We start from the raw sequence: 7,807 nt of genomic DNA, 5'->3' as shown, positions 1-7,807 counted from the left end.
AAATAAATATAATCTTTTTTTGGAATCTATTTTAGAGAATTTGAAATATTTCTCCTTAAATAACAAATTACAATACTTAGAGTTGTGTGTTTTGCTTTGAAGAAATTCAAAACACAGTTAAGCTGTATGTGAAAGGATCTGAGAAAATCATTTTTTGTGTGTTATTCAAAAAGGACTATATATAAAGTCTAAGACAGTGGTCACAACTTTGTGTGCATATTGTAATAAATGAGGCAATTTACAATGTGGATCTTTTGTCTCATTCCATATTAATTCAATTTGGCTTTATCATATAAGAAGTTACTACAAGATTAGAGTTCAAAATTCACAAGATGTCATGTTATTAATGGGCTAGATGCTTTCAATGCTCAGGGTCGTGACAGACTAAAAGAAATATACCTGCCAGAGACTTTGCCTCATCTGAAGATTTCAATCCTCATTGACACTTATTTGCTTACTAATTGTTGACCTAACTAAATTATGAGTGATTGTTTGACATGGTTCTACATGTTCTATAGGTCATCTAGTATTCTATATACACCTCTTTTTTATAACATGTCAGCTTGTTTTTCATGTCCAATAGGACAGGATGCATGTGTCCTTTAATCCTACTAATAGACATTTTCAAAGATTTCCTAAGATTTTGGCTCTCTATCTTATTTAATTTATTAATTAAAATTTCACTAATTAGGAGCTGTATTTCTTCTATAAATTATCTTTACTTTTGCCACATAATGTAACCAGAAAACAGAAATCATAACTTACCACATTTACAGGTATAGCCTATATTCAGAGGAATTAAATAAGTGTTTTGAGTATCACAGAATGCAGTGCAGTAATCCAGTTCTTTTCACCTCTGAATTTAGAAGGCAGCCAAGATTATGAATCACGGATTGCATCTAAAAGCTAGAGAGAAGAGAAATATCCCTGTAACAAGGAATACAGAAGGCAGAAAGTTATGTTTGTAACAGTACTGGAGCACTATAATGCATTAACTAAATTGATATTTGACTTCTTTTAAATTTCATCTCCATAATTAAAGGTCACACTATTCTCAGAATATAATCTTGTTTCGTGTTTTATACTGGTGATAAAAAAATATTTAAATGGCAAATTTTTTTCATTCATTTTGAATTGAGAGGACAATAGTCCTGGAGGATTTGTAGGCATTTCAAAAACTAGAAATACCCTTATGAAAAACGCAAGTTTTTGCGATTTGGAAAGGATAAAGCTTTATATTTCAGATTTGGAAAAAAATGTTTTGATTTGGCAAAGTGGAGATTTAATGAAGAATGTATTTTTAATGAAGAATGTATAGCTGAGTTTCTCAATATCTAACAACGTATGTCCCAGCAGAAGTCAGCAACTCAACTAATTATTACGAAGGAGATAAAAGTGCTTGCAACAGAGGTAAGCATTCTTGAATCAAATCAGCTTCTTTGACCTCAGTGAAGCCTACTCTAACTTGACTGGGAAAGAGAGAACTAGGTCATGGTTGCTTAACTGAGAATGTGATTATAGAAGCAGAGTCGTGTTCCTCTGTTCTTGTTGAAGCTATTTTGAAAATCCCTTCCAAATTTGTAAAACCAAGGTAGAGTCCACTTTAATGAGTAATATGGCATCTATATCCTTCAAAGGAAGATTCTAGCTTGATATTTGGCTTGAGGAATTAGGATAAAGTTTCTGAGTGAAAATATGCAAAATCAAGAAGTATTACAAATCTAATAATGGTTTTAAGTACTCAAAATCACAGCATGTAAGAAGCAAGGTCAGAAGAATCAGCAATTCAAAGCTATCCTCAAATGCATAGCATTTTCAAGTACACCTGAGCCACATGAGGCATTTTGAAAAGACAAAAAAATCACACCAAGAGAAACAGAAATTTTAACCTACAATCGGCAAATTAATGGTTTGGACAAGAAGTACTTAGAGTTTTGCTATGTCTGGTAATCCTGTGAAGTTGAAGCATTGGGACCACAACATCATTCACATGGCTGGCCATTGAGAAAGTGTTGTATGAACAACAGAAATAATTATGGGGGTGGTCAATGGATTTTTGTCCTAGTATTCTGCTCACGTACACTTATATTGACTCCTGCAAAATATCCATGCATTCTATTTCATGACATTTTTTATCATTACCATCACTAATTAAAGTTATGAGAGCAAGTCCCACAGCATTTTGACACTGTTTAGTTCTAACCTTATTCAAAAGAAAGTGTGATTTTAAGAGAAAAATTTAGGTCAATGTTGTACTGGGAATTTCACTTTAGTATCTTCTGTATCTGAAGAATACATTCAATCTCATCCTAAAACATACAGGAAAGTCCAGGTTCAAGGAAAAGTGATTTAACTTATTAAAATGTATTATGGGAACAATTTATACAGAAATAATGGTTTCCTCTCTGTCATGGAAATTGTATCAATTAGCATATTGTTAGATTTAATGTTTTGCATCAACTTTATGAAAAGAATACCAGGCATGCAAATTTATAAGTACTAAAGATAACAGAAGGGCCCAATAATAAAGTGAAATGATAATTTAGGAAGATTATCAGATAAATTAATATTATAATGATTATAGTTATTGAGTAATACAAAGTAAAATAAAAGAAAAATTCTGAAATGTTTTTTCTTTAAGAAGAGTAAGATGAGGTGAGTTGATATTAAGATAACAAATTACAAAAAAAACATTCATCAACCCATGCATTACATTTTAATTTTCTATTTAACAAATAATTTTCACAGAGAAGACTTAGTAAATAAAAATTTGCTACTAGAAGCCAGTGGTGGTGGTGCTCACCTTGAATTCCAGCATTTGTGAGGCTGAGACAGTTGGACCTCTGTAAATTAAAGGCCAGCCTGGCATACAGAACTAGTTCCAGAACAGTTAGGACTGTTACATAGAAAAAAATTTGTAGAAAAACCAAAAAATCTGCTACTAGAAGTTTTTGACCTACTTTTGTGATGTTTCTATGATGATAGTTCTTTGCCAGAAATAATTTATTAATGCATTTGATTATAATCTCAAAAATTATTCTCTCCAGCCCATGTTTGTTCAGTGTGTTCAAACTGTCTCATCATTTTTATAATTTTATTTTAATGTACCTAGTCACTTAAAATCAAATATTACAGAAGACAAAATTTTAAAGATACTCTGGCTAAAATTTTCATCCTCGGATTACTTAATCAAATGCTTTTCTAAATACGAACATAAGAGACAATACAGAAGCAATTATGTTTACTAACTCGATTAACGTAAATGTTTACTATATTATCTATAAAGTTCTTAATTTATGCTCAATAGTCAACAATTTGATGTGGTTTTTTGGTTCCTGAGAAAAGATATCAGAAGATTACACCCAAATTTATTGTGATGGTCAGTTTTGACTGTCAATTTGATATGATTTGAATCCACCTAGGAGATGTGTCTGGGACTGTCTGTGTGGTATATTCTGGAGATTTAAGTGAAAATGAAGACTTACCATGATGTGGGTGATACAATCCTGTGAACTTAGGTCTTGGATGAAGAAAAAAGGAGAGTGAAGTAAGTCACATATCATTATTCACCTTTTCCCATTTCCTAACAGGACATAATGAGTCATGTTTTGTTCCTAACACCCTTTCTCCATCATGATTGATTTGATCTCCTCAAACTGGGAACCAAGACAAACTTTTCCGTTCTTAAATTGTTTTTGTCCAGTGTTTTGTCACAACAATAAATAGAGTAACTAATGAAAAGAGGACTGGATCTAGGGACATTTAGAGGATGAAGTAGAAACCTGGTGCAAGGGAAACATCCTTGAATCTATAAGAGTGATCCTAGCAAAGACTTTAAGTAATGGAGGATAGGGAGCCTGAACAAGCCATCTTCAGTAACCAAGCCAGGCTGTTTATATTCTTTCTTTACTCTGTATGTTTAGTGTTTTGATTATTATGTGGCAAGGGGTCTTTTTTTTTTTTGATCCAGTCAATTTGTTGTTCTGTTAGCTTCTTGTATCTTCATAGGCATTTCTTTCTTTAGGTTGGGAAAGTTTTCTTCTATGATTTTGTTAAATGTATTTTGTGTGCTTTTGAGTTAAACTTCTCATTCTTCTATATCTATTATTTTTAGATTTGGCCTTTTCATGGTGTCCCATATTTTTTTGGATATTTTGGGTTACACTTTTGTTGGATTTATTTTTTCTTTAATTGATGAGTTTATTTCTTCTACTGTATCTTCAGCACTTGAGATTCTCTCTTCCATCTCTTGTATTCTGCTATTCAAGCTTGTGTTTGTGGTTCCTGATCATTTTCTCATGATTTCTTTTTCTATAATTCTCTCAGCTTGTATTTTCTTTATTGTCTCTATTTCAGTTTTCACATCTTAAATAATTATTCTTCATATGTTTGTTTGCTTTTTCTTGGTTTTCTTTAAGGGATTTGCTGGTGTCTTCCAATTTTTTGTTTGGCGTTTCCTTCATTTCTTTGAGGGAATTACTTGAAGTTATTTTTAGGTCATTTTCTTCTGCTTTATATGTATTTGGTTGTTCAAGTCTTGCTGTTATAGGGTCTTTAGGTTTTACTGGTTTTGGGTTGTTCTTTATGGTGTTACATATGTTCTTACCTTTTCTACTTATCTTTTTCTCTAATAGATGTGGTTGGGGCTATCTGAGATTCTGTTGATTAATCTTTTAGGTGCCAGTGAATCCAAATATCAGAAGATTGTTCCTCGTGGCATAGTCAGTGTCACAGTTCTAGTTACTCTGTAGGTTACTTTGTGTTCCTGGAGATAGCTCAGCACTCGTGGGCTTTGCTCCACTCCCTTGGAGTTTGCTGTCTCAGGTCTGCACTGGACCAGGCTGCTGGCTCAATGTGAAAATTAGTTTTTTGACAAGCTGAGTTTTAGTTTGAGATTTTCTATTTAACCCCCCACTCATTTTGGTTGTTTTGTTTTTTAATTTATTCTATACCATTATTTATTGAGCATATGCAACTTTTTTTATTTTACTGTGATTTTGAATCTCAGAAGAAGCTTTAGTTTTTGAACTATTGAATGACTTTTGTGAATCTTGGACATAGATGGAAATATATTAAATTTATTTTTCATTTTTAAATGACCGTTTGTATTTGAGAACAAGAAGTAGAATCCACTATAATTTAAAGCAATGTGTTTGAGTATTAACTTGACAGAGTATATAATTGTAATGGATAGTCTCGCTCTCTTGCTCTCTCTCCCTCTTTCTCCTTTTATATACTTTCCTATGTGTTGTTATGTGGAGAACTGATGTCAACATTGGTTGTTTTCTACTCTACTGCTCTCCACTGCATATTTTGACAAAGTCTGGACCTTGGACCTTGCCATTTCAGCAAGAGTGGCTGGCTTTTATTTTGGTGCCAGGATTTCAACTCAGGCACTTGTGAACATACAACGCATACTTTGTCCACTGAGCTACCTGCCCTGATCCATGATGATTAATCTTGATTGTCAATTTGACAAGATTTAGAATATATGAAGGTTTATCTGAGAAGAGGAAACTCACTGTGAACGGGCGAAATATGGGCTGAGTTCTGAGAAAGTTAAGCATAAAGACAGAAAAAAGCAAGATAGGTACCACTGTTAATCATTTTTTCCTGATTCTAGGCACATAACATTCACATTATACTCCTAGCACCATGTCATCTATAAAATGATGAACTTTATTCCCTCACATTATGAGTCAAAACAAACCATTACATTGTTTATTTTCTTTTATCAAAAATGTTATCACATTAATGAGAAAAGTAGCAAAGTTGTGAGATAAAATATTTGAAAGCACTAAAGCATAGTAAATTGTAATGTTTTCAATAGGAAAACACTGCTCATTCTAACATATTTATGACAAATTATTTCCTATACACAATGAATTTGTGTTAAATACTAATACCACCTAATTGTAACAGTATTTACTTCAGCTGGTCTGCGCCTGCACGGGCGCGGGCTCGCTCCCTCGCCGGCCGTCCTGCGGGCGGGCGCCCTTGGCCGTGGGGAATGCAGCTGTCAGTATTGACTCCAGAAGAGAGAAGGCTAACAATGGAGGACGTTGGGAAGGTTACCAGAAAGATGTCGTCATCAGTGCCAGGCTCGGTCGATGTCACAGGTTAAAACGTTTCCCCAGAGAAGAAAGACCGTAACCACCATGATGGACTCAGAAGCGCATGATAAGAGGCCCCCAATGTTGACCTCTTCAAACCAGGATCTGTCTCCTCACATTGCAGACGTGGGTGAGATAAAGCATTATTTCTGTGGCTGCTGCGCAGCGTTCAACAACGTGGCCATCACGTACCCCGTTCAGAAGATCCTCTTTCGGCAGCAGCTGTACGGCCTCAAAACCCGGGATGCGATACTCCAGCTGAGGAGGGATGGGTTTCGAAACTTGTATCGTGGGATCCTCCCCCGGCTGATGCAGAAGACAACCACGCTGGCGCTTATGTTTGGTCTGTAAGAGAACCTGTCACGCCTGCTCCGCAAGCACGTGAGCGGTGCTCCCGAGTTTGCCACCAGAAGTGTGGCGGCGCTGCTTGCAGGGACAACAGAAGCCATTCTCACTCCATTCGAAAGGGTTCAGACTTTGCTTCAGGACCACAAGCATCACGATAAGTTCACAAACACTTACCAGGCCTTCTGGGCCCTGAGATGCCACGAAATTGCAGAGTATTACCGAGGCTTTGTGCCTATCCTTTTCCGAAATGGATTCAGCAATATCCTTTTTTTTTGGCCTTCGAGGGCCCATTAAAGAGCATCTGCCTACTGCCACCACGAATAGTGAGCATTTGGTCAACGACTTTATCTGTGGAGGTGTGCTGGGTGCCATGCTGGGCTTCCTGAGCTTCCCAATTAATGTTGTGAAGGCTCGGATCCAGTCTCAGATTGGCGGACCGTTCCAGTCTTTCCCCATGGTTTTCAAGACAATCTGGCTCGAGCGGGACAGGAAGCTGATCAATCTCTTCAGAGGCGCCCATCTCAATTATCATCGCTCTCTCATCTCCTGGGGAATAATCAATGCCACCTATGAGTTTTTGTTAAAGATTGTATGATACGGTCACTACAGGAAATGTTATTCTCCACCAACTAGACCTAAAGAGAGTGCAATTTGTCTTTGTTCCTAATTGGCTTAAATACCGGTTGGCATAAGTCCAGGCCATAATAAGTTACGAACAAAGCATTGACAGAAACATAAAAGGTTTCAGTGGGCAGGTGTCAGGGTTTTGGTTTGATCATTACTCAAGAGCTTTAGGCTGTTACCTGGTAACTAGCCATGTGTCTGATGACCTTTTCAGGGCAGCTGTCAGCCAGATAGATTCCTTTTCCTCCCGGAAGCAAGCCTTGCTAGGCCTTTGGCGTAGAAACAGTGGCATCAGCAGCCAGCACGTGCGCTCTGCCCTAGGGCTTCTCAGGCCCACCTCTCACCTTCATTGCTTCTCCGCCCTCGGGGGTGATCTTCACTAAACTCCAGCATTGCACGGTGGGCGAGCATCTTAGCTGTGTAGTTCCATGATGAATTGTTGGATTTGAGACTAAGTGCTGTTGAGATGGCCATTAGCCACACTTTTTATTTAGATTTGGTAGGATTGTGCAGCCAATGAAAGCTTCCATTTCACTGTTTAGCTTTGAACATTTTCTGTTTAATTCAGAATGTGACTTTTAAGCCCTTCTAGAATGTTCTTGTGCTTTTTTACTGAATTCATTGCCAAAATATAGGGTGACCAGTGGGGACATTGTCCCTTGTGAGTAGTACCTGCCATGTTCGTCTATCCTGTTCTCTGGTACTAGACTTTAAAATAAACA

At 36.6% G+C, this 7,807-nt stretch overlaps 1 pseudogene; it reads left to right on the top strand.

The window, feature by feature from the left end:
• The first annotated feature begins 5,940 nt into the window (after positions 1–5,940).
• Positions 5,941–7,056, top strand: LOC121441624 (annotated as a pseudogene).
• The last annotated feature ends 751 nt before the right edge of the window (positions 7,057–7,807 follow it).

This window comes from Microtus oregoni, unplaced genomic scaffold, assembly GCF_018167655.1.
Source record: "Microtus oregoni isolate MIOR12 unplaced genomic scaffold, Mior012 000079F_ref0000094, whole genome shotgun sequence".
NCBI lineage: Eukaryota > Metazoa > Chordata > Mammalia > Rodentia > Cricetidae > Microtus > Microtus oregoni.
Note: the sequence above shows the minus strand (reverse complement) of the source record. Positions and strands in the feature narration are given on the sequence as shown.